The sequence below is a fragment of the Equus asinus genome, chromosome 22 (assembly GCF_041296235.1).
Source record: "Equus asinus isolate D_3611 breed Donkey chromosome 22, EquAss-T2T_v2, whole genome shotgun sequence".
Classification (NCBI taxonomy): domain Eukaryota; kingdom Metazoa; phylum Chordata; class Mammalia; order Perissodactyla; family Equidae; genus Equus; species Equus asinus.
In genome coordinates this window covers 45,522,073-45,549,623 of record NC_091811.1, presented here as the reverse complement: position 1 = coordinate 45,549,623, position 27,551 = coordinate 45,522,073, and the positions used below count along the sequence as shown (strand labels likewise).

General features: G+C 39.3%; 1 protein-coding gene and 1 pseudogene across 1 annotated transcript in view; one reads left to right on the top strand and one right to left on the bottom strand.

The window, feature by feature from the left end:
- Positions 1–27,551, top strand: part of PRICKLE1 (prickle planar cell polarity protein 1) — a 103,446-nt gene that overhangs the window by 30,114 nt on the left and 45,781 nt on the right. The window lies entirely within an intron of this gene.
- On the bottom strand, positions 6,884–8,150 carry LOC106845837 (aladin pseudogene; annotated as a pseudogene).

Here is a 27,551-nt window from a genome sequence, read left to right as displayed (position 1 = left end):
TACCTGTTATTGCCAAGTGCTCTAGGCAAAGAGTTGATGAAGGGAACAGGAATCTAGGTTTTAGGGGGAAAGTTCTGTGTTGTAAAACCTCCACCATGAATAGAATTTGGATTTGTTCGCATTCACAAATTCATTCCCTTTATTCTCTTGGGTTTGGCTAAAAGTCTTCTATAAATTTAAAACTTCCCCTTTTTAGTAGGAATTTGCCTCACCTCTTGTGATGCTTAGCTGTCTTATAGGGTTCTAGTTCCTCCATTGAATAACTTGCAACCTATTAACGAGTCTAAAAGGGACATAAAGAAGTCATCGCCTGCCTTTGGAACACATTCGCATCCTATTCCAGACTCCTTTTTAAAAGATAATTAGGGAAATAAATTTCCATAGTTTTCTTGGAAATAGTGTCTTTTTCCAACTACAATTTTGGCCATTTTTATAGTATTTTACTTAGTTCTCCAAGTTTCCATTGAAAAATTATGTTATTTTACTTTTTTTCCTTTTTTGCTCATTTGTATTTTCTAATTTCTTTACAATAAGAATGAGAGGTACTGTATAATAAGCACTCTATATGCAAGGCTTCCATGCATTCTCTCTTTTAATCTTTATAATAATAAGCAAATGAATTCCATTCTAAGACCATTTATAGTATCAGCTTATTTAATGCTTATCTTAGCTGGATGGGTGTTTTTATCGTCCCCATTTTTCAAAGGAGGGAACTGAGGCAGAAGTCAGTGATTTGCCCCAGGTCACCTGGGTAAGTGGCAGAACCAGGCTTGAACCCAGGGAGTCCAATCATAGAACCCACTCTCTTAACGGCTATACTGTGGTACCTTTCACCCCTTCAGGTTCGGATTGCCTGATGTTATCTGTATTTTACAGATGACGAAACTGGAGCCGAGAGAAGTTAAGTAACTTACCCGAGGCGACCTAGCTGGGAAATGGTGGAGCTGGGGAGACACCCAACTTCCTCTGATTCTAGAGCCCATATGCCTTTTAATAACAATACAATAGACATATTTGTTTGGAAAAATAAAATTTAAAAAAACCTGAAGGTGGTGTACAAATAGTCATATTCTAAGACACCACTTCTTTGTTTGCCATAAAAGTTGTGTGTTTACTCAACTTTAAAACAAGGTCGTTTGCACATTTCTGATAAAGCTGCTGCTTGCTACTACTGCTCGCAGCTCCCTGAGCCCAGCTCATTTAACTTTCTCCCTCAGTTCCTTTTCCAAAGAAGAGAGAGGATGCCCTCTTCCTGGCAGTGATGCCCCTGGCGGTGTGATCCCTCAGGAATCTTGATGATTCCTCAGACTTTCCTGCCAGTTCCTGCAATGAGGTTGGCCATAATGATAATGAGAATAAAAATAACAGATATAACTCTCATTTTTGGGGCACTTTGTTTGAGGCTCTGGGCTAAGCACTTTTCATACATTCTCTTATTTGATTTTCACTTTATGGTGGTTACTATTATTGTCTCCATTTTACAGAAATAGAAAACAAGATATAATGACATGAAGTAACTTTCTTGAATGTGTACAGGTAGTGAATGGCTTATGGAGCTTTCAGTCAGTATCTGTCATACTTTACAAACCCATCTTTTTAATGCCCATGCCATTCTGTGGGTTAAGGACTATAGTGATGACTAGTTAAACATTATAGAACTAGAGTGGGGTTTTTTGGTGGGCTGGGGTGGTGTGGATCAGCTGCTTCTTCCCAACTGGTCTAAAAACTTCAAAATCCTTCGTTACATTGGTTAAAAGCTCTATGGTGTCTGCCTATGCAATTAGCTGGACTCTGGTATTGGACCCATCCTAAAGCAGAGTCTTTTCAGAAGGGAGGATGTCCAAATAAACACCCTCCTCCCTTGGACCACACATGGAGAGGAGAAACCAGCTTGAAGCTATTGGCCTAATGTGTGTGTTTCTCTTTCCTCTTCTCTCCACTTCCTTTATTTATTTGCCGCCATACGGAGATGGTGCCCTTATTCTTTACAGGTGGATCAATATTTACAGCCATTCAGAGGAAGCACTGGCTCTTCCCATTCTATAAGCTGCTGTGTAACAAAAGCTGCCTGTCTTCCTGGGGTCCTTCACATCTGCTTGCAGAACTGCAGTTAGAATTACCAGGAGCTCTGAGAGATGGCAGGCTGAGAGGAATTTTGTTTGGGGCACTCCCAGCCATCTTCCTGTTTGCTGGGAATGGAAAATAACCCTGCTACACAGAGGTCTCGGACCCAGAAGGTGGAGATGTACTTCACAGTAGACATGTCTTTCTTCATCTTTATTTTTTCTCATGATCGCCTCAACATTCTGATGTGTGATCACAACCATCTTTACAATTATAGTTATTTAACCTACTGTAAGTTTAAAATTGAAGGTTGCATAGGTACATATTAACAAGGGTGGTGCTGATAAATAAAAAATAGAGGCAGCTGATCACAACAGTGTTTTTAAATTAATGAATGTGATTGGCTTTAATTATAAAAAAAATACTTGTGTCTAGCAGGCTTCCTCAATAAGGCTCTTTTATGCTGACTGCGGCACATTTTTTCCTTAAATAATTGCAGAGCTCAGCTTTATCATTAAGCAGATGGTTTCTATCAATTCCCAAGGAAAGTAAATGATTGCAATTAACCGAATACTCAAAACTTGAGGATTTCAGAGTGCAGTCCTGCAACTTTAGGAATGAATCTCTGTCACCCTTTTTATCAAGGGATGCAAAGAAGAGGAACTCTTTTGACAATTTCATAATGTCTCCCATGTTATAGAGGGCCTTTGAAAGTAATTTTGAGAGTTCTCAAAGCTAAGTTAGTGCTAATTCCCTGGTGCCTGGCTGGTTCTAAATTTTTGTCGTGGTTTTTGGTCTCTGTTTTTGTTGTTCTTGTAGTGGAGAAGGGGTTGAAAATATTCTAGATAAATTTGAGTATCAGCTGAAAAGAGTTCAAAAACTCTGTAAATTCAGGCGGTACCATAGAGGTTATTTCTTTTAAATAAATGCTACTTTGCTTTTTTTGCCCTGTTGTACGACATATGTGAGAATATTTCATTGGCAGTTTCAAAGAAAAGATAAATTGGTGGAGGATGTCCCCATGCAAGTCCACCCTTGCCTCCCATTAAATAAACTAATGTTTGCAGCGGATTTTTTCACACTTGTTGATTTTAGCCAGATAATATTGATTCCTCTCTTCTTCATTTTGAAGTTTTGTCATTTGCTCAACACATTTTTTGTTTGGGTGGGCTACTGTGTATGAGATGCTGGGGCTGAAAGGAGAAAGGATTTAGTTGCTGATTTCAAGGAGTTTACAAAGCAGGTGCAAAGAGACATTGTAAATCACAGTTCTCTGAGATGCAAGGCTGGGAGTGCCTCAGCACATGAGCAGGTGTCAAGAAAGAGTCAGAGCAGAGATGGTACTTGAGGTAAGGCTAGAAGGATGAATAGAAGTTTCCCAAGTTGTCAGCATGGTGGGGAGGGAAGAGTGTGTGCAAGGCAGGGGGGCCCCAAAGCAGACTAGGTGCAGGGACCTTTCAGGTAATTAGATGTTGCCGGAATGCAAATTTCGAGGGAAGCATGTTGGAAGCTCAGGTCAGACTGCTCGGCTGGGGCCAGATAATGATGGCCTTCTATGCCTTGCTCTGGAGGAGTTCAGATTTTATCCTGTAGGTGATACTCTTTGTGGCAGCACTCCGGAGAATAGATGGGTTAGAGAAGGTGAGACAAGACTGGGGAGATCAGTAAGCATCTACTACTGCAAAACCAGGCGGGGGAGAGAGTCTGTGGTGACCTGTAGGTTTCTGGTTTAGGCAACTGTTGGGAGAAGGCATGCCCATTCTGTGAGATAGGGAATGTGGAAGGAGAAAGTAAGGGTGCCTTTGAGTCATCCAAGTGGACATGGTCCATATGCAGTGGGTGTGGAGGGTGAGCGTGTTACACGGTCCCCCCTCATCCCCAGAGCATAAAGGAGACACAGGGCTTTGAGTCACAATAGGCCCTACCCTCCGAACTCTGCATATAACTCATGATACTAGGTCAAGATAAACTTTACAACAACAGATATTCTAACCTTTGGTTCCTCTTTGTGTTTCTTAAGCTATTTATTTTGCATTCACACAAACCCCTTTGGAGTGGATTCTGCTCTAGCTTGTTTGATGTATGTTCTTACCCTCACCAAGCTTCAGTGGTTCCTCTGGACGCCACACGTGCTGAGAACCCTGGGAAATGAGGAACTCTGGGATGGGTGCAAATCGTTAATTAATGTTACTCCTAATACTTTAATTCTAGCTTCCAGTGGGGAGAGGTGACCTTTATCTATAAACCTGGAAGCCACACAAGTTCTCTCCCTTCTTCCTACACCAAATCACAGAACCTTCTGAAACTCAAGTCTGCACCTTTATTTATCATTGGTTTAAATTGGAGTTGGGGGCTGGACAAGACAGCACATTCTTTGCATCTGAAATGACGACCTCTGTCTTCCTCGCCTCCTCTCCAAATACTGACCTTTAAAGTCCAGCTCAAATTCCACCCCCTCCCTCTTTGACCACACCTCCTGAAAGTGCGCCAGCCCTTGCTCTTTGGAACCTGTTATTTTGCACCGATTATTCACCACTTAGCTTCTGCTGCCTTGTGTAGGTAGTTACTCCAATGTGCATGGATCCCTTCTACTCCCAGGTGGAACTCTCCTCAGAGGAGTACCCTGAAGTCCTCTTTGTCGTCTATATTATGCTTAGGTTTAGGAAGCACATAATAAATATTTTTGTGTTAATATATTAGGGGGATTTAAAGATATAAGATAGGGTTTTTTTCCTACTACATATACTGTGAATGTTCAACTTTGATTTTCCTCTCATGAATTAAAATTATCAATTATAAACATAGCTGCCTTTATTAGAAACATAACATTGTTAATCTGAGAACCTTGGAAGTGGGTTTATCCCGTTCCTAGCTTTTAATCTGATTTGACCTAATAATAATAGCTCATGTTATTTGAGTATCACATATGTTATCCCCTTCAGTCTTTAAAAATAACATCATGAATTAGGAGTATTAATTTTCCATTTTACAGTTGGGGAAAATGGGCATTAGAGACCATAAGTAACCTCCTCCAGAGACACTCAGCTGTGAAGAGGCAAAGCTGGGCCATGTGCCCAGCTGGGTTCAGCTCCAGCTGCAAATGCTGGGGTTTTATCCATTGCATTGTGCTGCTGCTTTTGTGCATCTATTACATTGCATAATCTGTCAGAGAACCTTCTGGATACCTACTATTAGCCTCATTTACAGATGGTTGACTCTATCTGGCTCCCAAATGCTTGCTCTTTAGACCAGACAGCACTTCCTCTTATTAGCAGTTGCTAGGAAGATGCCTCAGGTGGAGGCTTGAGGTAGCTCGTCTCTAAGAGCCTTCCCAGGCTAAGATTCTGTGATTGTAAAAGCTAGATATGTAAGGGAAATAACATTACAGGCGTAGAAATTATTCCAGCTAGAGAAAGTAATTTCAGATCTGCTCCAGGTCACTCCTCTTCGTAAGAAGACACGAATACTTGGAAACTGCAACTAATTACAAAAAATATAAAAACAAAAACTCAGGGTATATTTTGTCACAACTGTTAACAAGTCATCAAAATGGCCGGTTCGGATTTCTCTTTCTTTCTTTTTCCCTTCGTGCAAAATAGTTGAAATGCAATGAAAGTGAGAGGCCCAACGACAGACAACAACAAAACAAATAGAGTTCTTGGAAAATTCACAAAACTGCATCGTCCAGCCAGTAAATTTAAGAGTTTTATTGCCTTGTTAGAGAATTTGATAATCATTAAAGTCAGCTTGAAAAATTGTAAAGTACTAAATGGAAGATTCATCACTTTAAAGGGTTCCAAGTGAAGAATATTTAATTCTTTCATTAATTTGCCTCAAAAATTCCTGAAAGCTGGATAGAGTCAGCAGCAAGTCAGGTGAAAAGTTCCTTCCATCGTATGAATCTGTTTTCATTTAACTTTTATTAATGTCCACAACTCCCATTTTGTCTCTATGTAACATAATTTTGTCTGTGATTGATTACCAGTCCATTTCAAATTTACGTGTACTCTGATTTAATTAGATTTACCCTTAAGCAATGTGTTTTGAGACATATTAATGAGGTGGGAGTCTTTTCGGAGCGTTCATAATTTATACATCCTTTTTTTTTTCTCCTTTGTCTTGGCATCAAACTTCAAATTCTACAAGGCAAAGGGCTGAATTCTGAGCCTATGTGACTCCGGGGAGGGTCTTCCATATATTTTCAGGCGTGTTTGCTCATCATTAGAAAGATTACTTTCTTACATCTAAATTCTTCTTTTCTCTGCTGCCAGTTGAGAATTTACTTGAAAAAAAAATCTTTTTGCTGCATAGAGTTTTTTTAGAGTCATTCGAATTAGTTTCCTGATGGTTCTCCTGTAAAAAATATTTTAGTGTGTTGAATTTTAATGTTTTCCAAGAATATACTAAAACAGATACAAATAAGCAATTTAATGTATGTAACTTTGGGAGATGACGTATTTCTCCTACATTCTGCTCAGTGCATAGTTACTGTGAGAAACTGTAGAATGCAGCCTGGCTTTATGCATCTGGAGATCTGTGTCATTCATCCAATGACACTCAACAGTATTTTTAAAGCCCTCTAACTATGTTCTCGTTGCTGTCAGAATTCAGTGTGGTAGCCCTGGGTTCATACCCACTTCTCCTCCAAAGCAAGAAATAGGAAAAGCAGCTAATCCATATCTACTGTAACAGGAAGTCAGAGAGCAGTCTAAAACTTTAAAATCAAGTATAGTAGTTCTACATATTATTTTGAAATATGGAGATAAGTATCAGGGGAAATAACTACAAGAGTTAAAAGTGGTTGACTCTGGTGGCCGAATGACAGCTGTTTTTGTTGTAAGCCTTTTAACACTGTTTTACTCTTAAAAACGTGCGTCTATATTACTTTGATAAAATAAAAATAGTAATTTTAAAAAGCATAACTAATTTTACCAGATAGTTAACGTTGTTCTTAGGGTCCTGGGTAGCGATTGAATCCTCTCTTTATCCTGATGGAACTCTCCTGCCCTGTGAAGGGTAAGACCCGCCATCTTTTGTTGTTTTTGAGTGGAAAACAAAGAAGGAAATTTTTTATTATTAGATGTAGAAGTGAAGGGAGCAGTGGCCCTGGGAGAGGATCCCAAGGGCCAGAGGTTGGGGATGTCTCAGTAAAAAGGGGCAGATCCTGAATATAGCCTCTGCCCCCTGCTGGGGACTGTTGGGTTTGGCCAAGCACTGGGCTAAAATGTGGAAGCTGGGCATTCACAAAGTACAGAGGCATGTGGGCAGTTTGGCCTGTGGACCAGCCCACACTGAGCAGAGCCCCTTTGTTGAAGGAAGGATGGAAAGTGATGTGTTGGGCCTGCGCTCCTGGCTCCCTTTGGATAATGCTACAAGGAAGGAGCTCAAACACGGTGCTCCTTTGAGTGGGAAAAGGAGGATGACCAGATTCATGGATTTCCTTTCACGAGCACAGGCAGACACTCGCTACCAGGGTCCCAGACCATGAAGTGAGCCTCTCCGCCAAGTCTTTGCACTCCATCTGGGGTCTGTATTGTTATCTCAGACAGTTCTGCCACAATCGTTGCTGACTTTGCACCTCCAATGTGCCCCTTTCCCACATCACAACTTTGTGGAAATGACAAGGAGTAAATCAGTGATTCTCTCAATACGGTGAACAGCAGTCAGTTTCTGTCTGGGCTCCAGCAGCCAGTCTGTCATCACCCTGGCAGAGTAGGCCACATCTGGGCCTCCCTGACTGGAAAGACACTTGAAGTGGTAGCCAGGACTTTTCTGCCATCCAGGGACCAGAGCAGGTTGCTAACCCCACTTCCCTGAAACCAGGGAAGGGAACACAAGTCTCTCTCTGTTGAGACATCTCATACTAAGGTAGCAGCATCCATAGGTGAAGCTGAGTGCAGCCACCCCAAACAGGTGGCCCAGGCCAAGCTGGTGACAGGTGTGCACCCAGGGTGAGAGAGCAGTTGGGCACAGCCAGAAGATGGTCGGGTAGACAGGTAAGTGGGGTTGCGGGTCCAGATGAGAATGGACCAGGCCACAGCCAAGACAGAGGCACCAAGGGCCTTCTAGGCCAGAGCTGCCACATTTCACTGCAGTAGTATAGATTAAATATTTCATGATATTATGAAAAAAAATATATAAAAGCCCTAGTTTTATAACCTTACTTGCTTTGGCAGTGTAGAAAAATAAAACCAAAGACCACAAGAGCTGTATCTTGGTGAAATCTAGCACTGTCACAGCCAAGTTCTCAGGGCTTCCCTCTTCTTGCTTTTTTCTCACACTCTGCCCATGGAATGACAGGGTGTAGCTTCCAGCTCTGTCACTTACTTGGTTGCTGATATTTCCTGGGCAAGCCGTCTTCCTCTCAGAGCTTCATTTTCTTGGTGAGATAAAATAACTGTGCCAACCTCATGAGGGTTGTGTTCAAATGAGTTCTACTATGACCCTGTAAATGGAAGAGTGCTGAATGAATTTGAAGCTTCGAGGCTGTTTCTCTTCCTTGCTCCAAGCTCCCCACGCCCTATGACTGGAGGTGGGGCGTGGACTCTCGCTATTGACTAGCACTGTAGTAGACGTCTTAACCGTGACTATGTCCACCACTCTCCCTTCAGAGAAAAGTCAGCCTGATGTAGGCAGTGTGCACATCTGATCCCTTCTTGCCTGCTGTGCTGATACACAAGGTTGGTGATGGGAGCCTGGCCAGCCTTTACTGTTGTTACTGGGACCACACTGTCTCTTGCCCCGTTGAGGAAAACGATTCTTGTTCTACCTCAGTCAGTTCTGTGCTCAATGAGAGGAGAGAGAAGTTGGCACAATTCTTGTATAGGCAACAACCGAACAAGATGATAAGGACAAAAACAATCCTCTTTGTGACCTAAGTCAACATTTTACCTATACAATATAAATTATACATTTAATTGCCAACTTCTACATTGTTCTGAGCTATCTGGACCCCCTCCCCCCACTTCAGCAACCCATGACTAAAAGTTTGCTTCTAGAAGAGCACATCTTATGTCATGGACTGTATCTACATATTAATATATTTGTTAAAATTGTACTTCAGTGTCTTTGAATCATTTTGTCTCTGAATGGGGGCTAGAGAGCAAATTCCAGGTGAGCAGGTAACATGCTTGTTTTTAAGAAACAAATCCCCAAATACCCTTCTATTTCTCTCATAAATAGATATTTTGTGTATCTTAAGGGAAGATTTATAAATACAAAGGCAAAATAAGGGGCCTTAAAGGGGCTTGATGAGGGTGGGGGAAAATATTTCATGACCACTGAGCTATGATAAATCCCTTTCAGATCTAATAAGAATAATTAACGTTCAGTTAAAGCTTACTGTGTGCTAAATACTTGTTTACTGTGTTAAGTGCCATATGGTCAGTATTGCATTTAATGCTCCCAACAACTTTATTCTCATTCCCATTTTACAGATGAAGAAACTGAGTCTTAAAGAGAAAGTTGGTTTTCCTAAGGCCAACGTGGTGAGGCTAAGTGGAGAATTTATATTCAGTCTGCTACTCCAGCCTCAAACTCTCAACCAATACACTGCCGCCGTCTTTCTGTCAGAGCAATTTACTCTCCTGGGGGGAAGAAAAGATGCTGTCATTTAGTTACCCTATCCCAAGTCAAGTGGGACTTTGAGAAATCTTAGCACAAACTTTTATTGGCTTAGGTTATGTAGCATAAATAAAACTATTGATTTAACTCTTGAAATGTTTCCATCTTTTAATGTATCAAACAAGATCTTAAACAAAACCAGGGAGATTCATGACATACACACAGTGTAATCCCTGATTAACTTGACTAGGTGGAATGACTTTATGTTGTACTAATCGCAATTGATTTTCTTCTCACACTGGCTAGAGTGCCAACTGGAAGAGATATCAAATATTCTTCTCTAGGACATTGGATTGTAATTAAAAAGCTCTGTTCCCCTGCTTCTTTAACTTTCTCTGAAGTCCAAAATCAAAACCAGAACTCTAGCATACTTGACATTTCTTTCAGTCTTGTGCATTAATAAAACTTTTTCTCTTGTTGCTTTGTAAGGAATACGTTTAGGAAGGCACAAAGGACTCTTTTTTCTTTAAAAACTTAATGCATAAATATATGACTTTTAAATACAAAAAAAAAACCTTTTAAATCTAACCGCAAAGTTCTTAATTTAATAACCTATTACAAGTAGTAATCACTGAAATTTCTAGAAAATGGGAATTGCTGTTGGAAAGTTATCATAAGACTTATAGAGCCTGCTCATATCAAGACAGCTGTCAGCTGTCCCATTTAAAAGAATATTATTTTCAGGATGAGATGTAAGGTCTTAGTAATATAAAGACATAAAATTTCTGATTGTATTATTTTTTTTAAAGATTTAATTTTTTCCTTTTTCTCCCCAAAGCCCCCGGTACATAGTTGTATATTCTTCGTTGTGGGTCCTTCTAGTTGTGACATGTGGGATGCTGCCTCAGCGTGGTGTGATGAGCAGTGTCATGTCCGCGCCCAGGATTCGAACCAATGAAACACTGGGCCGCCTGCAGCGGAGCGCGCAAACTTAACCACTCGGCCACGGGGCCAGCCCCTCTGATTGTATTATTTTTGTAAATATTTTAATCATTTTCTAACTTTAAGACAGAGCTTGGAGATCCAACTGTACTTTCAGGAGACTGTTTAGCATCCCTTCAGCTATCAAATATACATTATATGCATTTTTTTCTCAACAATTTCTTAAATTGTTTTAAATATGTATGCTCTAGGGCTGGCTCCGTGGCTGAGTGGTTAAGTTCGCGCGCTCCGCTGCAGGCGGCCCAGTGTTTCGTCGGTTCGAATCCTGGGCGCGGACATGGCACTGCTCGTCAGACCACGCTGAGGCAGCGTCCCACATGCCACAACTAGAGGAACCCACAACGAAGAATACACAACTATGTACCGGGGGGCTTTGGGGAGAAAAAGGAAAAAATAAAATCTTTAAAAAAAAAAAAATATGTATGCTCTAAGAAAATTTACAATTCGTTTGAAAGCCATTAAATAGAATCAATTCCCTTGTGTTTTCTTAAAGTTGACATAGTACAGCCACCAGGATCTCACTTTTGGGAAATCGAAGGCAATAAATGGTTAGGTGAAAGACCTGATGCCTTTTAAAGAGAAAAAGAAGTTGTATTTATGTATAACACTGCAGCAATTTGCACCAAATGTAAAGCACTATAGATAGGAAAATTTACTGCCTGTGTATCCCTGTACTGTGCAGTCCATGATGAGGAATGTGGAGAATAAGACGTGGTGCCCTATCTTAAGGAGGTTAAATCTAATTGAGAAGACAAAAAAATCATATACATTGAACTATTAGGGCACTAAACCTTGCAGTATCAACTGTAGTATTGAGCTAAGAACCTGATACTCCATACTCCAAGTGTGGTCCTCAGACCAGGAGCAGTTCTGTGGCTCAGAACTTAGTAGGATTGTGGAATCTCAGGCCCCACCCCTGACTTACTGTATCTGATTCAGCATTTTAACAGGATCCCCAGGGGAAGACTGTGCATATTACAGTTTGAGCAATGCTGAGCTAGAATAATGCAAGCAATGTATTTTAGACTCCACGGAACTGTTCGATAGAAATTTCTGCAGTGATGGGAATAGTCTATTTTCTTGGCTGTCCAATATGATAGCCACTAGCTTATATGGCTATTGAGCACTGGAAGTGTAGGTAGTGCGAATGAGGAACTGAATTTTTAATTCTAAAGCTAAATTTAAATAGCCACATGGGACTAGCAGCTACCATATTGGACAGTGCAGGGGCGGACAGAGCACTGGATTAAGAATCAAGAGATTTACTACTGTTCAACACAGACACTAAGTGTATGGACCACCTTGGAGAAGTATTTCTGACTTTCTTTGGCCTCAGTTTTGTTATCTGTAGATGATGGCTCAAATTAGATGATCTCATAGTTTTATTTTAGTGTTAGTTATAAGACTACTTCTGTTGAAAGAATGCTTCTTTGAACAACTGAGCCTTGAGGCACACATGCCATTATAAGAGTATATCCTAAGCACATCAAGGCAAAAAGGAATAAAAGATGGATGTACCAAGTGGTGGTTCCACAAAGGAAGAGAGCATAATTTGATACTCAGCACATGTGAAATAGTCAGAAAATGTCTTGTTCCCCGCTGTATCCCCAAGGCTGGAGCACTGTCTAGCACACAGTCAACGCTCCTGGAATATTTGTTGCATGAAAGAATCAGTGGGATGGTGAAACGAATACACAAATAATCAAACAGAGTTGGTATTCAGTTCCGTTTGATTTGGTCCATGTTACTGGGTTTTGTTTTATTCTGTTTTGTTTTTTGTTCCTCGGTGGATTCGTTCCAAAGTAGTCTCACCTCAGGCCCAGTTAAAGCAAAAATGAGATAATTCAGTAGGCATGATGTGTTGAGTGAGATGTTTTAATTTTTCAACACCTAAGTAGGATCTTGATGTTGAGATTTTGTAAATATACGAATTGAGAAGAACGAAAACAACTCAATAGGTGGATTACATGTAGTTTTACCAAAGAGTTAATTTTAGGAGTATCGCTAATAAGTATACTTACCAGTAACCCACGCCCCCCTGCCTCCGGTGGATTAAATTTTCCATGATTTGGGCATGAAAGTGAATGAGTCTTCATAGCAGACAGGGTGAGAAACCTACACACCTGCCCACTAAGGGAAAAGCCTGAGAGATGAGAGGGTGGACAAGAGAAGTGGGAAGAGGTGGAAGACGACAGTGATGAGCTCAGGGGCAGCTCAGGCAACCTCAGCATCAGGTGTCCCAAAGGAGGTGGCGGCATCTCAGCCAGGTGATCAGAGTTCGGGAACTCAGGAACGAGGGCCTTCTCAGGGACTCACGCGAGAGAAGCTGTGAGAACGAAGCAGTGTAGCAAGGACCAAAGAAAAATTCCCAGTTCTGAAGACTGGGCCACGTAAGAGTGTAGGAAACCAGAACCCAGGAGCTCTTGGTTAGTTCTGGGGCACTAGGTCCTGAGCTGGGAAGGCAGTTCATTTCCACCCTCACTGAGGAGGGAGCTGGATGTAGAATTGATCTGGGGAAATACAGTGAGTGGTCAGGAGGAGAGATGAGCTACAGGGAACTGGCGTGGCAAAGGCCAGGAAAAGCTCACAGAGCTAACGTCGTTTTGCAGCAGCTAGAGGCATTTTGAGTCCCAGCCATCTTTTGTGGTGTCTCTCCTTGGATTCTGTGCTCAGTTTCCTGGCCTGATTTCTTTCTTTAGCAACTTCATTTCTGGAAATAGACCAGAGTCCACTTAGATTCCCTCAGTTCCGGTTCTAAGCCTTTCTGCCCGTAACTACTGCTGCTACTGATGCTGATCTGTCATCTTTTGGATCTCCCTCTCTTGTGGCCTCTGCACAGTTGAGCCTTTTACTGTGCAGTTCAGTGAAAGAGATTTATGTCTAGACCAGAGAACCAAGACTTCTTTTTAATCAGGTACTGCTTTTACTGCACTGTCTTCAGTTTGGAGGTAAGTTATGATATAGGTGTGCTCACCTGGGCTTCCTTCCTTTGCCCTCTAGAGAAGCCAATGGACTCCAAGGGGGAAAGGGACTATGTCTTGTTCATTATCATATTCCTGCACCTAGCGCAGAGTCTGGCGCATCTTAACCAGCCAATAACTATGTATTTACCGCTGGCTGTTTGCACCTATTTGTTGGCTTCCTGCCTCCAAGGAGGAGGAGCAATTTTGCTCTAACCACTTGAATTCTCAGACAGTTTTCTCCGTGGTCATATAATTTAGGATCTCTCTGAGCACCTTTCTGCCGTTGTGGCTCACACTGACCTTACTTTGACCCTCATTCTATCTAGTCTGCTCTGACTCCGATCTATACCGTATCTCTTCTGGGAGAAAATCCAACTCAAAATGGCTTCTCTGAGAAAGGGAATTTCTTGATTCATTCAACTGAAAAGTCTAGGAGTAAATCTTCCTTCTAGCATCTTTGAATCCATGTGCTCAGTGGTCCATGAGGACTCCATCTCTTCATCACCAGGCATATTTTTCTTTTGTGCAGGCTTAATTCTCAGGCAGTGTCATCCAACATGGAGGCAGGCATGCATACCAGCAACTGTAAATTTACATCTTTCTCAGTAATTCAGGAAAGTCCCAGATGGCGCTCATATGCCATTAGTCATAAACCATCTCTGAACCAGTTACTGGCCAAGGGAATGGAATGTTCCAGTTGCCTAGGTTTGAAGGGTCACGTACTGCACCCTAAAGCCAAGGGTAGTGTCTTCCCCACCAAAACCACCACAGGCTAAGAGTGGGGGAGGGATAGTTTCCCAAAGAAAAATTGTTTTTACCAGAAAAAAAGAAAGGAATGTGAGGAAGACAAAACCCATAGATATCCCCTACAGCATGCTATACGTATTTCTTTGTCCTTCCTCCATGGTTGAGATGTGAGTGAATTTGGTCTTTAGTGTCCATAAGGTAGTTTTATCTTTCTGGGAACATAAATCTCAGTCTCTTCGTTTTTTTTCCAGTACCCTCTTTCAAAAAACAGTTCCTTTCCCCACAACCCTGGGGCCATGGACATCAGGGTGTAAAATTTGGAAGGAGAGCCCGTAAGAGCTCTCATTCTAGTGTCCGCAGATCCCAGCTCTGCCTTTTACAAGTCATGTCACCTTAGACAAGTTGCTAACCTCTCAGATGCTTAATAATAGCTCCTTCAAAGAGCTGCTGTAAGGAATTAATCCATTATTGTGTGTAAAGCTCTTAGCATATGTCTGGCTTATTGAAAATGCTTAATGCATTTTATCTATTTCTCTTGTTGTTAATATTAATGATAATAAAAGCCATGGCTTACACACTGTTGCTGGCCCCTTTGCTAGAGTCCCACAGGCTGAAATGGCTTCAGCATTCTTCCCCTCCCTTACCATAGTCCAGCCAACACTGGATTTTCTGAATTCACCTGAGCCCCCATCCACCCTGGACCAGTACATGCACCTCTGCAGGAAAGCAAATCTTCCCACATGCTCCCTCTCGTCCATGAGGTCTCGTCATCAATGGGTTTGTCCTTTGTCAATGGAGAGGCCTTTCCTGACCACCCTCCCCACCACCACCACCAAGACTCAATCCATTATTTTCTTTCATAGAACTCTCTTCTTTTTCTTTATTGCTCTTGCATCTGTACTTATTTTTGTATTTTGGTGTAGTTCTCCTACTGACTGTAAGCCCCATTTAATACAATAAGTAGGAACTCAGTAAATATTTCTCAATAAAAGAAATTAATGTCAAATGTTTTCTGGACCTACCTAAGGGTCACCTGAACTTTGTTGAGGATACAGTGAAGAATGCCCGAATAGCTGGACAGTGCAAAGCTAGTGATGCGGAAATACTGAGAGAGAAGGCTGAAGAGAAAAGGTGGACTCCCTTATCTTAAGGGCCTTTTCTGGGGGTAGGGAGGGCATGCAACACAATAGAGAGGGTCTGCCGAATAAGATCTCTCTACCTGAAGTAGATGCCAAGCATGCACTTCATGTTGAGCATGAAACATTCATTTCAGTTTAGTCTCACTTTTTCAAAGTGGATTTTGTCTATATTTAGCATCTTTGCCAATTTTATATATTTTTCCCTCTGTGTGTGTGTGTGTATGTGTGTGTGATTTGCGGCTACAAGAAGGTGTTGGTCACATTGCCTCTTTATTATACAATTCCCCGAGTACTTTGAACGGAAACTTTATAAATAATGGCTATTTATGATTGTTGTCTAGACTTAACAAGTGGTTATTTAACAGGCAATGAAATAATTTACTCACAGTTCTTATGCTATGATTACACATACCACATTTAAGGGGCAAATGTTAGGGCTAATGCTCAAAATATGTCTTGTTCATAGTGGTGAATTATTGTCTATGGACAATGAAATTTGTATTCAGTAGTGTGAAATACAGAACAAAGGCAAATACAGTCACTTTTCAGGGATCAAATTCTTAGAAAGAGTTAATGTCTAAGGTCGTCATAAATCTAATCAATGCTGATTGGAGAATATTAACAGAGTCATTTATTAACTTCAAAATAATACAGGTTATTGTCAAACATTTAGAAAATATAGAAAAGAAAACAACTGTTATCCTGCTTCCCAGAATAACACTGTTAACATTTTGGTGTACTTTTCTATGCTTTTCTTCTTATATTCATGAATTTTTAAAGCATACAATTATAATCATACTGTACATATGTCATATAATGTTTTTAAATTTTAATATATTATTAATGATTTTCCAAGTCTAAACATTGTCTGTAGCTGCACTGTTCAATATTGTAACTACTAGCAACCTGGGCTTGTTGGAATTGAGATGTGCATAAGTACAAAAAACACACCGATTCCAAAGGCAGCACCAACAGAGGGGAAATATCTCATTATTAATTTTATGTTGAAATATTGGATTAAACTAAATATATTAATAAAATTACTTTCACTTGTTTCTCTTTACTTTTTTTCATGTGCCTCCTGGAAAATTTAAAGTTACAAATGTCATTCACATTCTATTCCTGTGGAACAGTGCTGGTTCTAGAGCATCATTTTATAGCTGCATAATTTTATGTTACAGAAATACAGTTATTTAACCAATTCTTAATCAGTTCCATCATGTTGAGTCTTCAAGGTACCTCTTATTTTTCAGTATTAAAAATTACTCACAACACTGTGTGTATATATCTTCTTGTACATCTCTTATTGTTTCCTTAGGATTTACTTCTAGAAGTAGAATTGGTGAGAGAATGGAAATTTTTAAATGAGAAATATTGTTATAAATAAACGAAGAAATAATAATGTTTTGCTTTCTGTTATTCAGTTATCATTCTTCTTATAGAGAAAGATATGATTCTGATCATTAACAATTGCTCATTTTACGTTGAATCAAAAACACCATGTCAACTTTATTCAAATAAATTAAGATTAGCTATGACTGAGTTGTTTTTGAAAAGTTCCCTCTGAATTTTCACGTTTTATGTGAATTGCATTATTCTTCCTCCTGAATTAAAACACATACACTTAAGGTTGTTGACTGTAGACAGTCATGAAATGGGAAAGATTAACAATGTGTAGATTTTTAAACCTTTCTATAGATTTTAAAACCTTTCTTTTATAATACTACATGGTGAGGGGGAAGGGGTTGTGAGCTTAAAGGACCATTTATCAGAGGTCTGTTTGATCTGTTATTTGTGTAAAGGTATAACCTAACACTATTTATTGTTATAGATGGCAAATAAACCCTTAGGATGTTTAACAATAAGGCATATATCTGATGAACCAGGTTGTACTTTTCTTGTACCATTAATTGGATAAAATACACTGAAAGTTTTGCACCACGTGGTCAGTAAAACCTTCCTTCCTTGCTTAGGACTTTTGCATTTTGAATTTTTCTCCGATGTCGCAGGAATTCTTAGAGAACATGTGAGGAACCTTTGGAAGTTACTCAACTCTCTTTCACATCTCCTGTGTATTATTAAAGAAAATGCCGATTCAAGAAATAGAGCTTGTGTTTGACTCAGTAATTTAACATTATTGAGGATTTATTGGACTAAACAGTGACTTGAATATAATTTAGGGGGAATGATTCATGGCATTTCTGAAGTATAAAATGAAGAGTTTTTGGTTCTATGTCAGTGTTTCATTTAAAGTAATGAATTGCGTTGTCTACCAATGGAAGAAGCAGAAATAAAAATTCATCATTTAATCCAATTTGACAAATTCTTCCTTTTTTCTAACTTTGGATCTAAAGAATTTGAAGAATCAACCCTACCCCCACGAAGCAGAAACTCCAAGCTGGATTTTTCTCCCTATGAATGAAGAGAGAAGAGAAGACTAATTTTCAATAGAATAGTATTCAGAACTACAAACAAAGAATGTTTACTTCCTAAAGATAATGTCCTATAAGACCCTACCATCTGTACATTTTGGATTATTATTTATCTTTATCTTCCCTTCATAATAGGTAATCATCCAAAATAAAAATATTTATGTAGCTCTTTTATTTCTAATTTGCAGTAAACTTTTCCCATTTTTGCCATCTGATTGCCAAGGAGAGTTTCTCTGTTTATTGATTTAAAAATGTGTCTTCATGGAACACGATCTTTGATATACTTCACAGTCTGCCTTTCAGATAATCTACATATAAGGGCAACATGTTGTATAGCGTGGGGTAGTTTTCAGTTTTAGATCAGATATAGGAGCAATAGTTCTGAGATGACTTAACTTCTGTAAGAATCACATTTTTATCCTGTGGTGGCATTTTAAATAAAATTTATTTCCTATAAGCAAGTAACACAGTACAAGCACTTCATTCTTACTCTTATGCTTTGACTCCTACCTCCTAGGTAAGTAGACAAGCAGCTGCCATCTTGCCAAGTACAAAATTTTTAAAGGTCATTCATTTAGCTTTCTTTTAACTTGTGTATATAATTAATAGCTTAGTTTAATTCCATTTTAAACCTTTGCCATCTGCAGGACTATCATGCAATGGTGACATAAAAGTCCCTTAGGAACATGTTTAATTGAGTCATTAAGACTACAGAAAATGCTTCCAGGGAAATATTTTGATTACAAATAAAATCAAAGTGAAATATCTAGTTTTGAAGGTCTAGGTATTTTTCCTAATTAAAAAAAAAAAAACCCTGCCATTTATTTTAGTGTAATTTTGTAAATGTTTCCATGTGTAATGCCATGGAGCCGAAAGTCTAAATCCGACACATCCACTCATTTAACAAAAAAAAAGAGCAGTGGGAGAGGGGACGATTTCCAGGGAGGCTTCCCTTAGCGGTGGTACTTTAGAGGGAAAGAGTCATCTTTTGGTTTTCGCATGAACGTGTCTTTGAGATGCTACAAAGGCTATTTTCTACCTATGATGATGGAGAAGAAGCTGTGCAGTCCTTTTAAAAAATTAAATAGCTCATTCACGTGTTCATTGTGTAGCTTACATATACGCTTTAGGTATGTGCTTAGTGTTTCTTGATTTCATTCACACTCACTAGTCTTTTTTAAAGAAACTTTATTTTTTTAGAGGAGTTTTAGGTTCACAGCAAAATTGAGAGGAAGATAAGATTTCTTATATACCCATTACCATGACACATGCATAGCCTCCTCCACTATCAACATCCACCACCAGAGTGGTAGATTAGTTACAGTTGATGAACCTACATTGACACATCATGGTCACCCAAAGTACACGGTTTCCCTTACAGTTCTCTCTTGGTGTTGTATGTTCTATGTGATATAATGACATGTATTCATCATTATAGTATCATACGGAGTATTTTCACTGCCCTAAAAATCCTCTGTGCTCCACCCATGCTCCCCGTCCCCTGGCTACCACTGATCTTTTTACTGTCTCAGTAGTTTTGCCTTTTCTAGAATGTCATATTGTTGGAATCATACAATACATAGCCTTTTCAGATTGGCTTCCTTCACTTAGTAATATGCATTTAAGTTTCCTCCATGTGTATTCATGATTTTATAACTCCTTTCTTTTAGCACTGAATAATATTTCATTGTCTAGATGTACCATAGTTTATTTCTCCACTTACCTACTGAAGGACATCTTGGTTGCTTCCAAGGTTGGCAATTATGAATAAAGCTGCTATAAACATCCATGTGCAGGTTTTCGTGTGGACATAAATTTTCAACTCCTTTGGGTAAATACTGAGGAACCTGATTGCTGGATCATATGGTAAGAGTATGTTTAGTTTTGTAAGGAACCACCAAACTGTCTTCCAAAGAGGCTATACCATTTTGCATTCCCACCAGCAATGAATGAGAATTCCTGTTGCTCCACAGCCTTGCCAGAATTTGTTGTTGTCACCATTCTGGATTCTGGCCATTTTAATAGGTGTGTCAACGGATATTTTTTGAGCGTCAACTACAAGAATATCAAATGGGGTCTCACTGACTGTTATATTCCAAACATTTCTGATTACATCAAAATCTGCCTGATTGATAGAGTATATAAATTTCTGGCACTTCACATTTTTAATATAAGCATTTAAGCTTTTCATGATACCTAAGATTTTAAAGTAAAAACGTTTGGGGGCTGGCCTGGTGGTGCAGTAGTTAAGTTCGCACATTCTACTTCGGCAGCCCAAGGTTCACTGGTTTGGCTCCTGGGTGTGGACCTGCACACTGCTTCTCAAGCCATGCTGTGGCAGGCATCCCACATATAAAGTAGAGGAAGATGGGCACGGATGTTAGCTCAGGGCCAGTCTTCCTCAACTTAAAAAATAAATAAATAAAATAATAATGTTTTATTATGAAATGATGTTTAAAAGCAAATATAAAACCAGGCTGTCTTTATTATGTTCTTTTCTTTTTAAATATGAAGATTTCTTGCAAATGTTCAGTTTTTCTCAAACATAAGAAGAATTTCTTAATTTCCTCCTTAAACAGCATTATTTTCCTTGCCACAATAAGACTTCCATACTAATTTAGCTTTCCCATGTAAATTTGAGAAAGCTTGCCCTTCATCTTATTTGTTTAATTGTTTTATGACAAAAAGAAAAACTTTTAAGTAGACATAAAATAATATATATAAATCTTTAATAGATTACTTATCATTAGATACAGAACTTGAGTAGTACCTTTTTTTTCCCAACATCAATGCTTCCTGATCATATCCTACTTAGATTCTAAGAATTTTCTTCCTTTAATTCCTAACATTTCCATCTCCATTTTATAAATGAAGAAATCAAGGCACAGAGGGGTTCAGAAGATTCACGTAATTTTGAGGCCCAGCGCCACTGCTTTATTCACTTCCTGCTTAACAAATTCAATGGACAAGCATTTATTAAGCACCCTTTACATGCCAGGCACAGGCCATGTCGTCTTGGGCTCCCAGGAAAGTCTGAATAGTTGTCCTTGTTATAAAAATAGGCTTCCAGTAGTGCTTCATCTTGTTGCCTGCTAAGTGCATCTCAAGTTGCATCTTGACTTCCAGTATGGAAGGAGGAGAAAAGAAAACACACCCTTGGAATCTGCCCTCTCCCAATGGCCCCATCGGACTTCTTCACTTTGCCTTTCTTTACTGTTTTAGTCATCTGAATGTGTAGAGATGGTGCTGGTGCTCAGTTTGGCATTGGACACATCATCCTTGACAAGGCCCTCTCACCTCCGCTCCTATATCATTCAAGCACCGTAGACTATTGGTTCTACCTGGCGACTCTCCCTCAAATCTGAGCCCTCCGCTCATCCTCATTGCCTGGCTTAAGGCACCCTCATCATTATTTAACAGCTTCCTCACTGGTCTTTCTGCCTCAGCTTCTTTCTGCACTCCTCTGAACTATTTCTACACTGCAGCATGGTCACCATTCTAAAGGCAGTTCTGATCATGGCCCAGCCGTGCTAAAACATGCCAATGGATCACTACTCACCAGACTTCCCATGCGAGGCCCTTGCACAGTGGTCCCAGCCCACTCCTCCAGGCCTTTCCATCCACAATTGTGTACTTGCACTCTCTGCTTCTCAGCTACACAGAACCTCTCACTGCTCTCTGGGCAGGAAAATGCCCAGATTTGTCCTCATTATTCCTAAAGGACTTTTCCAACACTTTTCCACCCTATATGTTACTACTCATCTTTCCAGTTCTAGTTCGGATGTCGTCTATGAAGCTTCTCCTAATTCTCCCCAAACACAGTCTTGCTGTCCTCCCATCCCAACCACCAGCTGCGCCTTTTCAAACTTTCTTCAAACTTCATTCATACTTTTGTTGTATGACTTCTTGCATCCACTTATAATTGTGCCTCTCCCCTACCAGATTATAAACTGTTCAACGACAAAACTCTTTTTAAAATTATCTTTGTCCCTTAGGACCTAGAGAGGTGCCAAGAAGTACATATGAATGCATCTCTGGGCTGAATTTATGCCTATATATTCCACTGGCTGAGCTCAGTCCAGGTCAGAGGATTCACTAAGGTATGGTCATCTTAGCTTCACACCATATACATTGGCACTTTAAAAGCCTAGAGCACTCTGCTGCATGTTCCCAAACACTTAAGATCCTATAATTCTGTTTTAAACGAAAGGCAGCTCAAATGCTCTGTATTACCTTCTTGGGAAGAGGCATTCCTTCCCGCCTTGTCCTTCATAATGGACTTTGGTCCATTGATGATGATGACATTTAACATCTGTTGAGCACCTGTGTAGCAGGCATGGTGCTCTGCATGTATTATTGCTTTTATTGCCACATGAACAACATTACGATGTAGGTGCTGCTCTTGCCCCTGTGTTAGAGAACAGGAAATGGAGGCACGGGGAGGTGACATAGCTAGTGAGTGGCCAAGCTGCCGTGTGAACACCAAGTCTCAATGATCCAGAACCCATGTCCTTAATCACTATGCCTCACTATCTTCCAACCGTCTATTCTAAAAAAGATCGTAACTGATGTACAAGAGTTTTAAGATAAATGTAAAAATTTAAACAATGATTATTACCAACAGTTTTTACTCACTAGTTTAACTTTGGTTCTTCTTTTATGATTCAGGAAAACTTTAAATCTACTATCAGATTAGTAGGAAGAAATTGTGAAAAAAAGATCAAGGTTATATAGCTAAAATTCAGGTGCTTGTACTTACTGGTCCTTTGTTTTTCTATAATAGGCAGTACTACAGAATAGTCTTAATTTTCATAGTCAAATATGCTGTACAGAAAACCAAAATTTTGTAGAGCTGTTGTATTATACATGTACTTGCTGTTTCAAATTACCTGTGTTGTATAGGCCATTTTAATGGAAATAAAATTAACTTAAAGATAGGAAGTGCCTTTGATTAGCTCAATGAAACCATGGTCAATTCAATTAAAGTGTTAAAATATATTTCAGAGGAAAAAATGTTTAGGGTCATAAATTAATTCAACACAGTTGTTCCTAAGCACTTACTATTTAGCTGGGATGGGTACTGTGTTTGGTACCCTGAAGATAAAAAGTATTTATAAAATGCCTGGTTAATAAAAACTTGCTTGAGAATGCTGTGTTTGACATCAAAGGTCTTTATCCTGAAACTTGTGGTTGACAAGGCTTAATTTCAAGTGACTATGGAATAGGAAAGTCTTACTGGATAAGTTTGCATATGGATAAAAGTTGCAGATTTATCCAAATCACCTGTTCTGACTGTGTTTATAGATGTATTTCCACCCATACTACATAATGTGACCCCAGAATTTTACCCATTCATACACCAGGAGAGCTCTGATTTGTAACTGGGCTTTCCTTGAGTATCTGAAACACTGAGTATGCAAAAGACGTGTGTGTGAAAATTCATTGCCTTTACCAGTTTCCCTTCTTTCCTTTCTTGATTGTTTCAAGACTCAAGAGAAATGGTTAACATCAGCCTATTGTTTTAAACAAGGTCGAGAACAAATGTACTAGTGTGAAAAATAGTTTGTTGAAATATTATCAGATGACCTCTTTGTAAAGTAGGCATGAAAAGACCTAGTTTCCTGTGCCTTGTTCAAAATTCGAGTTGCTCCTGTGTAAATTAGACGAGAAAAATTCAGAAAATGGGCATCTTGGTTAACTTTTAAATACCTATTCCAAGTTTAAAGAGGATTAAAAAAAAAAGCAACTCTTTTTGAACTAAATGAACTGCTTTGGGATATGGGTAGTCTTGATATCAAAGTGGCTAAGGGTAAAATGGATGGAGTAGCATAAAGCTTGCTTTCTTCATGAGAATCCACTGAAAATTCCTAGATCCTTTAAGATCAAATTTATGTAACATATCCACTTTAAAAATAACTTTGCCAATTTCTTGCTTTAAGGTAAGATTCTGTTTGCTAATGGAAAAAACCAAAACTTTGTCCAGCCACAAAGTAATAAAACTTACTTGATGCAGTGGTGGCTTTCTGATGGCAGAATGCCACATGGGATGCTAAGGAAAGGAGCATTACTATGATCAAGGCCCAAACACTGCTGGATGTACACGGCTTTGATTTTCAAATTTTTAGAGTATTTTTGACTATATGTTAGATTTATTAAAATAAGACACATTTTTCAGATAAGTATACTTTCTCTTGGTACATTAGCTGGTAATTCTGTGGACTGTGCTGTGATATAATTTAGACACCAGATTTATAATACCAGACTTACAAATTTTGAGACTGAGATACAGCCTGAATTCTCTGAGGAAAAAAATCAGTAAAACTTGCCCTGCTTTGATCTGGTTGTATTGCAAATCGATTACTTAATTCCACATCATTCTATTTGTATAAGCAAAGTAGAAAATGGCAGTCCTAAAAATCCCTGATTTCTTGAAGTATTTAGGGAACTAAAACCAAATTAGGTTGTTCTGAGGGTAATTGTCTCACTCTTCACTGTTTATTTATATAGTATATGGCCTTCGTAGGAGACGTTCTCAGTGCTGGGAGAAAAAGGAGAGATTGCAAGACCATTTCTTCTGAATTTTAGCTGATTGGTTAATTTCTACTCATCACTTTTAACTGTGTTCTATTCATAACCATTTTGAAATTGAATTACATTTTAATTTTAAAGGTATTTCTCTTCATCCATTAAATATATAATTAGTAAAGAAATATAGTATTCCTCAAAATATGGTTTTAAAGTTTTTTGCCATCGTTCTTTGGACTTTCAATTATGTAATCTATATATATATTAATGCAATATAAATTGCCTAAATAGATTACAAGTTATATCTTTAAATTTATCCTTCTATCAGTAGATGTAAGCACACGCTGTCACATCAAGACATTACGTCTGATTCAAATTGTGCACATCTTAAAATTTCTTTGAACCTTACATTCAGATTATGGCATTTGCAATAGCTCACTGTATTGTTAACCAACCAAATTCAATCAACAGTTTATGCTCTGCCTAAATTAAAGAACTTTTTTAAAGTTAAAGCCTTTCGAATTGAAAATGTATTTTTTAGGTTAATGTAGATAATACATAAATTAGAGTGAAACCTCAGTCAAATTAAAACAATATAATAGACCATTTGGCATTGATCTTTTTCACGGTATCTTCCCACTGTGCTAAGCACTTTCCATGCATCATCTTCTTTAATCTCCATCACAACTTGGTGAAGGCATTTCCATTGCATGTTTGAGGAAAATGAGGCTAAGACAGAATGAAAAGACTTCCCCGCATCATGAAATTAGTAAATGGGAGAGTCAGCTGTGTAACTCAGGGCTGTCCTACTCCAAAGTCCACTATCTGTTAATATTCTTCTCATGTACATTGACCACCAAGGACCTACGTCTATCTTTTCCACATTTTAGGTTATGTTGGAAAAGTATGGTGAGAGGTTCGGTTGCCAGTGTGTACTGGGGACACATCTGTTCTCCTGTGGAGATTCCATGTAACTCTCTTACTTCCATGACTCCAGATCCACCTTAGAGCTGGTGATCCATAGATACAGAGTGACTGTATAATTTATCCTCCAAACCTGGACACTTGAGAAGGTGAAAGAAGGTACTGTCAACAGTTTTACCTGAAAAGGAGGCACAAACTAAGATTTTTCCAGAGCAAAATGGGACATATGGTTATCCCACATAAAGCAGTAGTTACAGCAAGGCCGTGTCATTCATATCAGAGCCTGGGGGGAGGGTGTGTTATGGGTTGAAAAACGCCATCCTGGGCTACTGCTACTGATAGGAAGAAGGAAGATTGAGAAATTCTGGTTTAGATCAGTATTTTTCAACTATTTTTTAAAGCACATGCATATGTTGCTGAAACACATAGGTCTTCCTTTAATGTTATTTAAATTGCTAAATAAGGTAAATATTGGATTAAAACATCAAAGTCATAGGTCAGAACTCTGGTTTGTTTTCAGGCTACCCAACTTCACCCCCACCCCTTTTAGCCACTCCTTCTAGAGGTGTTTACTCACCTACCCCATCGCTGGTCTAGAATTATGGAGAGCAGTCTGTAAATATTCATCCAGCTGTGGATGAATCAGAAGACTAGGCCATTTTACTAAGTGTAAGAAGGCTATTTTGTTACTATCACCACCATTCATCCATATTCACTCACCAAGATCAGAGGAAAGGGCGGAGTTGATCAAGTACATCAAGCCACAAAGGTCTGAAGTATCTTTTCTATCTGGTAAAAGTCTAAAGCGTGTGCTAAAAATTTAGTAAATGCCTATTAACAACACAGTGGAGACAACAGTTTAGTTCTCTGAATAATGCTGTTTAAGAATTTGTCCTGGGGCTGGCTCCATGGCCGAGTGGTTAAGTTCGTGCGCCCTGCTGCGGCGGCCCAGGGTTCGGATCCTGGGCGCCGACATGGCACCACTCGTCAGGCCACGTTGAGGCGGCATCCCACATCCCACAACTAGAAGGACCTACAACTAGGATATACAACTATGTGCTGGGGCTTTGGGGAAGGAAAAAAAAAAAGTATTAAAAAGAAAGAATTTTGGGGGCTGGCCCAGTGGCACAGCAGTTAAGTGTGCATGTTCCACTTCGGCGGCCCGGGGTTCGCCACTTTGGATCCCAGGTGGGGACATGGCACGGCTTGGCACACCATGCTGTGGTAGGCGTCCCACATATAAAGTAGAGGAAGATGGGCATGGATGTTAGCTCAGGGCCAGTCTTCCTCAGTGAAAAGAGGAGGACTGGCAGCAGTTAGCTCAGGGCTAATCTTCCTCAAGAAAAAAAAAGAATTTGTCCTGTTGAAGACATTTTTCATTTCAAGTCTGACTTTCCTAAATAAAGCAGAGAATTGCCAATTATGAAGCCACGGTGCATTTCACGGCAGGCATGGTGCTTTGTAAGTATTATCACTTCACCCACAGCAACAACATTATCATGTACGTGCTATTATTGCCCCCATTTGAGAGAAGAGGAAATGGAGGCACAGGGAGGTGACACAGCTAGTGAGTGGCAAAGCTGCCGTAGGAACCAAGGTTCCAAGATTATCTTGTTAGTTGCAGTTTACCGTTTATCAGAAGGCTATAGGGATACTATTGCTAGTTTTTTTGAGAAACGTAAGATATGTTACTCCTGCCTCAGTCTGTAGATACTGCCAAGTAAATTTCAAGATCATTTTAACTGGATGCTAATATTGAATATAGCTCAGTTCTAAATAAAAATTGGATTAAAATTCATCTTATAACTTTTATATAAGTGAATTCAATATTGTTTTAGTTTTGAAATTGGAAGACAGATGCAAAGACAAATATAGGAAAATTAAAGACCACTGAGCTATTTTTAACACCTTCAAATTAAGTTGGCAGCTGTTGTTAGTGTTAGTACTTAAATAACTTCGCTTCAGTAAAAAATAAATCCACAACATATGGATTTCAGCATGTTGTATATTTATTGTTTGCACTTATTAGAGAAAGTCTCTTCAGTTGAAAAAAGTTAGAAATTCTCCAGGGTATAAAAAGTTTTCCTTGTTAGCAGGCAAGTAATCATAGTGTTATCAAAGTATCTGTCCTCAGAAATTTCTGATGCTTTTAATTTAGCTCACTTTTACAGTAAAATCTGGTTTTTTGCTCA